Raw genomic sequence first — 11,135 nt, 5'->3', positions numbered from 1 at the left:
CATAGACAGATGCAAGAACCACTCTCCCTAATTCCACCACTTGCCCCAGAGACACAACTAATCAACCTCTTCATTATTTTGCATTTCACTCCGTGTCAATCGATAGATACCTATTTCTAAAACTATCATTTCCCATTGTAATTGTTCTAGTATACCTAAGAATGTCTGAAATGCCAGGCAAAAAAAAAAAAAAATTCCTTCTACATGCTTTATTAGTAAACACCAGATTACATATTTCAAATGCTATATGTCATTTATTTATGAACATGGAGATTTCCTGGACCATCATCAACTTTGAAAGCCTGGCCACCTCAAGTACAGGCAAAAATGAGAGAAGGTGCTGCTTTGCGATTCTAGACGCAGCTATGATATTGCTGGATGCCCTGACTCTGGTTCTTTCCATAGCAGTAAGTGAATAGCAGTGAACTAGAAAAAAGATACAAGTGAAGGTTGTTTCTCTTCACTCTGGATTAGTAATGATACTTAATCAGCCCGATTAGGGGAATACTGAGCTTCATTCTACAGATCCGGCTCTCTGCACTGAGAGAGAAATGCATTTCTTGCTTCACTTTCTCTATTACTACAATTCTAATGTTTGGTTTTGCCCCTATGCAAAGCATCTGGGGTGCCAGCACTTACCAACTGATTTTCTGCAGAAGGCTCTGCTGACAATCATTCCACATTCAAAAGTATTTATTGCCTACTCCATGCCTGTTCTAGACAATAAGGATAGACCAGTAAACCAAACAGACAGGCCTATCTTTCATCCAATATGTTCTGAAATTTCGATGCTTCTTGATTCCCACATTATTGCTTCTTTCACAGTCTTCCCTAAGCCTGTCCTATATCTGCACTCTATCTCCCAGCTAAATTCCTCCCTTTCACTGTGAAAAGGTGACTGGGTTTAAACTCTTTTTAGCAGGGATTTGGAATCCCTGTTCCAAATGACACTGACACTGTTCTAACAGAGATTCCTGATTTAAATGATCAAATTTCACTACATGGGTTAGGCTTTCCCTAATTTACAGAATGGTAGTAATCCCCATGATTTAGTTTTCTCTCCATCTTCATATAGTTAGGGTTAGCGATGCTTAAATTGGAATATAGATTTGGCGTGAGGGAAAGGAGAATTATACAAGATATCTAATCCTAGGGGCACCTGGGTGGTTCAGGTCATTATCTCAGGGTCCTGAGGTTAAGCCCCACATTGGGCTCCTTGCTCAGCAGGGAGCCTGCTTCCCCACTGCCGCCCCCCCCCCCGCCCCGCCTGGTTCTCTGCCAACTTGTCATCTCTGTCTGTTAAATAAATAAATAAAATCTTTTAAAAAAGGAGCTTTCTAATCCTTGCTATTTTTGCCATCATCAATACTGCCAGGTATTGTAACACACAATTTCTCTCATTTGTTAAGACTTAGGACATTCTGATTTACACTTTCATGTAAAAGATAACACACAGCTTTGAAGAGGGACTACTGTTAAAATCAAACTACCAATAGTTTGATACCACTTTAAACTGACCAAAAAACAAACAAAAAACAAAAACAAAACAAATGAGGGGTGCCTGGGTGTCTCAGTGGATTAAGCTTCTGCCTTCAGCTCAGGTCATGATCCTGGGGTCCTGGAATCGAGCCCCATATTGGGCTTCCTGCTCGGCGGGAAACCTGCTTCTCCCTTTCCTACACCTCCTGCTAGCATTCCCTCTCTCGCTGTGTGCCTCTCTGTCAAATAAATAAATAAAATCTTTAAAAAAAACAAACAAATAAACGAAAACAGCCCAATTGTCCATCTGCCTTAGATACATGAATAAATTGTGGTTTTATACAATAGAAATCTATACAGCAATGAGAATGAACAACTACAAGCATACTCCACAATATAGATCAATTTTACACACAGAATATTGAGCAACAGAAGTCAGAGCCAAAACAAGTATATACTGCAACTATTCCCTTTATATAAAGTTCAAATATTGACAGAACTCATCTTCAGTATTAGAAGATAGAACAGTGACTTACCCATGGTGGGGGCAGGGGCAAAGGTACGAGGGAAGTTTCAGGGCTGCTGATTAGAGTCTGCTTCTTGACCTGAAAGCTGGTTACACAGATGTGTTCTTTTCCTGAAAAATCATTGATATATAAACTTAAAACATGTATTTTCCCACATACATTTTATATTTCAATAAAATTTATAAAAATAAAACCATCATTTTAAAGAACCTAAACAGATTTTCTAATCTAAGGTGATATAATGATCAGTCATAAGTGAGAAACAACAGATGCTACTTTAACGATCTCTCACAACATGACCCAAATACCAGGGGACATCTACCACAGTGAAAATTCTTTTCCCTCTCAGGTCAACAAGGAAGTTATTTTTAAAAGCCCTTGGGAAGTTCTTCCCCTACCCCTCAGGTGGGAAGGCTCAGAGAAGGGAGGCATCTCTACAGCCACCCTCTTGGCCCTAATGGAATTCTTAAAAGTTGGAGACTCCGTAGAAGTGGACAAAGGCTGTGGCTACCAACAGGACAGGGAAAATCTGATGAGACTGGAATCCTAGGTCTAATTTTCCAGGAAAGAATATGGTCAGGAATTCAAGCAGCATAAAGGCCAGCTCTGGTGATGTACATACATCACAGCCATGAGGAAGAACCAGCCCGTCTGGCCCACTGTGGTGGCCTTGACAAAGCCCTCAGCGATAGTTAAGTGCATGGTGGGCTCAACACTGCTCAAGCCAAGTCCCAGGAACACTCCTGCCCTTGTCTGCTGGTGTCTAGGAGCAGCTAACCAGTCCCACTGTGCTACAGTGATGGCAGAAACGTCCAGGACACAGACGACAGAGAGGTGGATGAGACACGGCTGTGGGGAGCAGGAGAAGGAGTCATAGAGCCAGGAGACAAAGCTCCCCATCATCAGCAGAGCAATCCCTGAATAATACAGTTTGGAAAAAAAGTCAGAGAGGCTTTTTCTGAATGACAACAGATGGTGTGAGAGAGCTAGGAGAAGCTGAAGCAGAGCACAGCACCCACAAAGAACATTCCCAAAATCGCCTTCTCCTGTAGAAGGGCCTTGAAGTACACACTTGGTCTGAGCATGGTCAAGATTCCCAAAAAGAGAAAGCACAAAACCAAGCAGATGGATCCAGATAATGCCAGTTTGTGTATGGATGTGGGAAATGCTCTTGAAGCAAGCCCGGAAGGAGGGCCTTGGTGGTCTAGGGTCATGTAGCAAGTAGTCATTGTCCTTCAGCCAGTCAGGGAATATGCGTCATATGGGGTGACCCTCGGCGTCCCTCCCAGAGCTTCTACACAAACTCCTCCAACTTCCCATGGCATGGTGGGCTTGCAGGGGAAGTACCAGTACCCACCCATCCACCCCTTCTTCCTGGGACAGGGGGCATGCTTGCTCTTCTTCAGTGACCATGGGCAGGTTCCGCTGGGGGCTACAGTCCCCTATGCCACATCCCTCAGCCCTGGAGGTGGCCTGTGGCTGAACAGCCGCAGATCTTTAGCGTCTTCCCCTACAACAGTGAAATTAAACCTTACCTAATGACTGACAATCAGTGACTATAAAGAAAGTCATCTACCAAAGCCTTTATAGTAATAGTCAAGAAAACAGAAAAGTTGGATGGTGTGAAAATCAATGTAAAAGTGGAAGCAATTTTCTCTGCATTTTTATATTTGAGAACCAGTTTCAAAATTTATAGATTAACCATTTAAGTAGCTGTATGTATTATAATGGCATTGACCATCAGACTCAGATTATCTATCACACATTGCCCATTCATTCTAACATTAAAAATAAATTTGAAGAATGACAGTTTTGGTATGTAATATTATGAACAAAAAGTTAATCAAATTCTAAAGCTAAAATTTTAAAAAAAGGCTTTCAGAACATTGCTAGGTACAAAAAGAAGGGACTAGAAGAACAGAGTGGGAGAAGAAATGAGACTAAAGCAGAAGACACCAGGATTCTAGCACTGTGAGAGCCTATGGTCACCTCATCTCTGGCCTCATTTCTCCTTCCACCAAGGGCACTTTATGTTCCAAATCTGCCTCAGCAATTTCATTTTCCTGAACTCATTATGCTCTTTGATATCAAGTGGTCCCTCTTCATTGCATGTATCCCTCACTCCTAGCGACCTGACAAACATTCACTCTAAATTCTGACTCCACCCGGCTTCCTGAAGCTTTTTCCAAACCACCCCCATTTCCCCTCTAACTTTGCTGGAATGCACAACTCTTCCTTCCATGCCCACACACTACTCTTTCCCACATTGTCACAGCCCCTTTATATACCTATACAGTTATTTTTATACTTGTTTTGTCCCCAGGTCATTTGAGTGTTAGAGTAATAGCTTGCAGGCACCTCGGACTCATCTTTGCAGCCATGACCATAGAACACAGTGTCCATGTGGGTTACTACACCCCAGACACCGTGTTCAGCGAAGATTTCTCGAATTCACGAACCGGTTATCAGAATACTGTTCAACTGAAAATCTAACATCCTCAAATTAAATCTACTACGCCAGAGAACATGAATTTAGTAAGATTTAGAGCAAAGTTTTAAACTCTGGGTTTTTAAGACCTCATTCCAGTGGTGAGTATTAAGGAGTTCTTTCTGCCACACAACCATCAATTAAGGATGGTAAGTAAAAGGGGGTTGAATCTTCACAAGCAGTTTAATAGCATCGAAATGTATAGCTTAAGAGATCTGAAACACATCATAGAATATAAGGAAACAGCTCTGAGTTCCCTGAAGTTCCCTGAACAGCCCAAGCATGTAGGTTAGAACCAAAAAACAACTAATGTTTCTTTCTCTTTTAAGCCTATTTCACAATCCAAATCTTTGACCCCACCCACAATCTATTTTTTTTTTAAGATTTTTATTTATTTATTTGAGAGAGAGGGAGAGAGAATGAGCTGGGAGGGGGCAGAGACCGAGGAAGACGCCAGCTCCCCACTGAGCAGAGAGCCCAATATGGGGCTGGGTTTCAGGACCCTGGGATCATGACCTGAGCTGAAGGCAGACACTTTATCAACTGAGCCACCCAGCTGCCCCTAGACAATCATTCTTTTAAGTTTAAAGTATAACAGTGTGTTCTTAACAAAGGTAGGATGTTGTTTTCATTTGCCCTTTTTATAGTTTCTTAAGTCAAACCTGCAGGGTTTGCTTGGAATCCTTTTTTTCCGATACAGGCATTTTGGAACATTAAATTTCCTCCAAAGTACAACTTTACTATTTTTGTTTAACATAAACAAGTTTTATTTTCTTATTTGCATTTTTTTTTACTTATTTTAATGTTGATGGGTGTCAACATCTTTATTTTTATTGTGTTATGTTTGTCACCATACAAAGTACAACTTTAAATACTGCCCACAAGTGATGCTATATTGGATTTCCATCAAAAGTGTATTATTGGGGTGCCTGGGTGGCTCAGTGGGTTAAGCCTCTGCCTTCGGCTCAGGTCATGATCCCAGGGTCCTGGGATCGAGCGCTGCATGGGGCTCTCTGCTCAGCAGGGAGCCTGCTTCCCCCTCTCTCTCTGCCTGCCTCTCTGCCTACTTGTGATCTCTGTCTGTCAAATAAATAAATAAAATCTTTAAATTTAAAAAAAAGTGTATTATTTTGGTTTCCAATATGAGGAGATTTTTCAGATATCTTTCTGTGAGTGATTATTGATTAATTCCACTATGGTTAGAGAATATACTTGGGATGACTTGGGTGTTTTTAAATATATTGAGACTTGAATTATGGCCCACTGTATAATCTATCTTGATAACTGTTCCTTGTTACTTGACAAGGATGTATTTTCTAGTGTTAATTTGAGTGTTCGATCAATGTCCCATTAGGTCAAGTTAGTTGATAAAATGATTTAAGTGGTTTGTTTCCATACTACTTTTCTATTCTAGCAATTACTGAAACACGGATACTGAAATCTACAACTGTAATTATTGTGTTATCTATTTCTCCTTGGATTCATCAGTTTCTTGCTTCATATATTTTGAAGCTCTGTTAGTAGCTGCATAAACATTTAGGATTGTTACATCTTCATGATGAATTGATACCTTTAGCATTCTGAAAAGGCCCTCTTTATCTGTGATAATAGTTTAATCTTAAATCTACTTTATCTGATAGGAATATAGCAGTCTAGCTTTCTTTGGATCAGAGTTAGGATGGTTTCTCTATCTCATCCTTAAGTCTAAATCTATTTTTGTCTATATATTTCAAATGGGTTTCTTATACACAGTGTACAGTTGGGTCTTTTATTTTTTTCAATCTGATAAATTTGCCTTAAATTGACAGGCTCAGACCACCTATACTTAAAATGATTAGCAATATGTTTGAATTTAAATCTTTCATCTTGCAATTTATTTTCTTTTTTTTTTTAATAAACATATAATATATTTTTATCCCCAGGGGTACAGGTCTGTGAATCGCTAGGTTTACACACTTCACAGCACTCACCATAGCACATACCCTCCCCAATGTCCATAACCCAACCCCCCTTCTCCCAACCCCCCTCCCCCCAGCAACCCTCAGTTTGTTTTGTGAGATTAAAAGTCACTTATGGTTTGTCTCCCTCCCAATCCCATCTTGTTTCATTTATTCTTCTCCTACGCCCTTAACACCCCATGTTGCATCTCCACTTCCTCATATCAGGGAGATCATATGATAGTTGTCTTTCTCTGATTGACTTATTTCACTAAGCATGATACCCTCTAGTTCCATCCACGTCGTTGCAAATGGCAAGATTTCATTTCTTTTGATGGCTGCATAGTATTCCATTGTGTATATATACCACATCTTCTTTATCCATTCATCTGTTGATGGACATCTAGGTTCTTTCCACAGTTTGGCTATTGTAGACATTGCTGCTATAAACATTCGGGTGCATGTGCCCCTTCGGATCACTACATTTGTATCTTTAGGGTAAATACCCAGTAGTGCAATCGCTGGGTCATAGGGTAGTTCTATTTTCAACATTTTGAGGAACCTCCATGCTGTTTTCCAGATTGGTTGCACCAGCTTGCATTCCCGCCAACAGTGTAGGAGGGTTCCCCTTTCTCCGCATCCTAGGAACATCGCCAAAGGCAAGGGAAGCAAGGGCAAAAATGAACTATTGGGATTTCATCAAGATCAAAAGCTTTTGCACAGCAAAGGAAACAGTTAGCAAAACCAAAAGACAACTGACAGAATGGGAGAAGATATTTGCAAACAACATATCAGATAAATGGCTAGTGTCCAAAATCTATAAAGAACTTAGCAAACTCAGCACCCAAAGGACAAATAATCCAATCAAGAAATGGGCAGAAGACATGAACAGACATTTCTGCAAAGAAGACATCCAGATGGCCAACAGACACATGAAAAAGTGCTCCATATCACTCGGCATCAGGGAAATACAAATCAAAACCACAATGAGATATCACCTCACACCAGTCAGAATGGCTAAAATTAACAAGTCAGGAAATGACAGATGCTGCAATTTGTTTTCTATTTGTATCATCAAGTCTGCCTCCAAGAGATCCTATCCCACCACATGTATGCTAAGAATCTTATAATAATATACTCCTATTTCTCTGTTCTTGGGTTTTTGCTTTGTTGCCATACAATTTCCTTCTACATATGTTATAAAACCCCAAAACACATATATACTTTTGCTTTAAACAGTCAATTATCCTTTAGAGAGATTTTAAATAACAAGAAAAAACTATGTTTACCCACATGGTTACTATTTCCAGTGCCCTTCATTTATTTGTGTAGCTCCAAATTTCCATCTGGTATCATTTTCCCTATGCCTCAAAGATTTTCATTAACATTTTTATACTGAAGATCTACTACTGATGAATTCTTTCAGTTTTTGTATGTTTGAAAAGGTACTTGTTCTCATTTTTGGAAGGTATTTTCACAAGTATCTAAATCTAGGTTGGCAGTATTTTCTTTCAGTCTTTCCAGTTTTACTCTACTTCTAGCTTGCATTGTTTCTGATGAAAAATTCTCTATGAATTTTATCTTTATTTATTTGTACATAAGGAGTCTTTTTTTCTGGCTACTTTTTTAAGGTTTTTCTATTAATCATCATTTTTAAGCAACTGGATTCTAATGTGTCTTGGTGTGGTTTCCTTTATGTATCTTTTGCTGGCAGCTGAGCATCTCAGATCTCAATTCAGGTTCCACCTGGGGGAACTTTCTCTTGTTTCCTACCTCTTGAGGATTACTGTTTCTTGTTTCAAAGTTTTGTATCTTAACTTACTGTATATGTTTCAAAGTGTATTAAAGCCAACTTTTGAACATCACTTTCTCATATATTTTTTCCTGTTAGTTGTTTTAGGGAAAAAGGTAAATCTAGTCCCTGCTACCCCATCTGATTGGAAGCAGAAGTCCCACCTTTATGGTTTATAGCAGCATAATGAAATGTCATTTTAATTCACATTTTTCAAATTAAAAATGAGCTTGAGTATCTCTTCATATGTATGGTGGCCTTTTTGTTTCCTTCTCTGTAAATTGACTATTTGTATCTTTTGCTCATTATTCTTTTGTTTTCTGGGAATTTATTTTTCAGCTTCTTGAATATTTTAGATATTCATTTTTAATCAATTTTATATATCCAAAACATTCCTCCATTCCATCATCTAATCCATAACTATCTATTTATTAATAACTATTTCATTCTTCAACTACTTAACAACTATCCAAGAAAAAACTCTTAATTTTTATTTAATTAAAATCATAAATTTGTTGCACAATTTGTTTTTATGGGTTTCTTTAATAAATTCTATTATTTGTCCCTAGTTTACAAAGAATCTCCAACATATTCTCCTATTGACTAATTTTGCCTTTACATTTAACTCTTTAGTTCCTCTTGAGGTTGATGGTTATATAAGGTGTCAGATATTTTATTCCAGATAGTGTTTCCTATACCAGTTATTTAAAGTATCTCTTCTTGGGGCACCTGGGTGGCTCAGTGGGTTAAAGCCTCTGCCTTTGGCTCAGGTCATGATCCCAGGGTCTTGGGATCAAGCCCCACATCGGACTCTGCTCAGCAGGAAGCCTGCTTCCTCCTCTCTCTCTCTCTCTCTCTGCCTGCCTTCTCTACCTACTTGTGATCTTTGTCTGTCAAATAAATAAATAAAATCTTTAAAAAAAATCAGCATCAACTGACTCAGAAATTAAAGTATCTCTTCTTTCCCCATTTATTTGTGGTGCTATGTTTTTGTATCTTAACTTACTGTAAAAGAATGAACTTTTGTTTTGAGAAGTCTTTTTCTGTCTGCTGGTCAACTGTTGAGGCAATACCTTACTGTTGCTATTATGTTGGCTTTATAGGTTTTTGTTCTTTGTTCATTTATTTGTTTTTGGGTAGATGCCAAACCCTATTTTATATTTTTAAATTTTATTTTATTTTTCAGTGTTCTAAGATTCATTGTTTATGTACCACACCCAGTGCTCCATGCAATATGTGCCCTCCTTAAAACCCACCACCAGGCTCACCCAACCCCCTACCCCTTAACCCTCCCCTCCCCTCCAAAACCCTCAGTTTGTTTCTCAGAGTCCACAGTTTCTCATGCTTTATCTCCCCCTCCAATTTCTCCCAATTCACTTTTCCTTTCCTTCTCCTAATGTCCTCCAGGTTACTCCTTATGCTCCATAAATAAGTGAAACCATATGATAACTGACTCTCTCTGGTTGGCTTTATAGTTCTTTTTTTAGTCACAATAGCTAATAGGTACTAAGAACCTCAAATAAATCCAAGTAGACCTCTGACTGTGGAGAATTTACTTCTTTATGCTAGGGAATCATCCCTTTAAAGACCAGGTATCCCTGTATTTACTCAGATCAACTTTTATGGCCTTTATTAGTGCTTTAACATTTTACTTCATTTCACATGCTCTTGGTTAAATAAATTCTGTGATGTATTAAATTATTTTTTGCTAATGAGTGCTATTTCAGTTTTATTATATTGTTATTTGGTTCCGGTGGGTAGAGATAAATTGTTGGCTCTGTGGGGGAAGAGGGGTGAGAAGCGCTACTTTTTATTTTGAAACAATTCTAGATTCACAGGAGGTTGCAGCCAGTCCCATGCAGCCTTTCTGCAGTCTCTCCCAAAGTCAACACCATACCCAACTACAGTAAAATATCTAAACTAAGAAACTGACATCAGTACAATCCATACCACTTATTTATACTTCCTCAGCTATACATGCAGTCTTGAGTGTATGTATATGTAGCTCTACTAAATGTTACCACTTACACAACTATAAGAGTGTGACTATAATATATGCTATAAGATTTTGATATACAGGAGGACCTGGGTGGCTCATTTGGGTTAATTGTCTGCCTTCAGCTCAAGTCATGATCCCAGACTCCTGGGATTAGAGTCCCACATCGGGCTCCTTGCGCAGCAGGGAGCCTGCTTTTCCCTCTGCCTGCTGCTCCCCCTGTTTGTGCACTCTCTCTCTCTCTGACAATAAATTAAAATAAAGTAAAAAGATTTTGATATATAACTTTTACCACATTCAGGAAGTCCCCATCTAGTCCTAACTTACTTTTATATATTTATTTATTTATTTATTTATTTTAGAGAGGGAGAGAGATTGTGTGAGGGAGAAAGAAAGAGGGGAGAAGGAGAGGCAGATGGAGAGAGAGTTTTAAGCAGGCTCCACACCCAGCATGGTGCTCAATGCAGGGCTCAATCTCATGACCCTGAGATCATGACCTGAGCTGAAATCAAGAGTCAGATACTTGACCAAGAGAGTCACCCAGGCACCCCTAAAAAATTTATTTTCAATGCTGTCATTCCATATTGAATACATTTTTCTGTATCAGCTGAGATATTAATTTTTCTATATTAATGTTTTAATGTGGTGAATTACACTGACAGACTTTCTGATGAAAATCATCCTTGCGTAACTAAAATAGAACCTACTTGATCATGTATTCTGGTTCACACAGTTGGATTCAATACCATAAGTCTCCCTCACATTACCTTTTTAAGCCATAAACATTCCCTCCCCCTGACAACCACTAAGATGTTCTCCATTTCTTTAATTTTGTTAATAGGATATATAAATGGAATCATATAGTACATGACTTTATAATTTTTTCACTCAGCATAATACCCTTTAGAGCCATCCA

At 38.8% G+C, this 11,135-nt stretch overlaps 1 pseudogene; it reads right to left on the bottom strand.

Moving 5' to 3' along the window:
- Positions 1-2,472: 2,472 nt before the first annotated feature.
- Positions 2,473-3,419, bottom strand: LOC116866832 (annotated as a pseudogene).
- Between the last annotated feature and the right edge of the window lie 7,716 nt (positions 3,420-11,135).

This window comes from Lontra canadensis, unplaced genomic scaffold, assembly GCF_010015895.1.
Source record: "Lontra canadensis isolate GAN:19392208 unplaced genomic scaffold, GSC_riverotter_1.0 scaffold1, whole genome shotgun sequence".
Taxonomy (NCBI): Eukaryota; Metazoa; Chordata; class Mammalia; order Carnivora; family Mustelidae; genus Lontra; species Lontra canadensis.
This window is presented reverse-complemented; position numbering and strand designations above follow the sequence as displayed.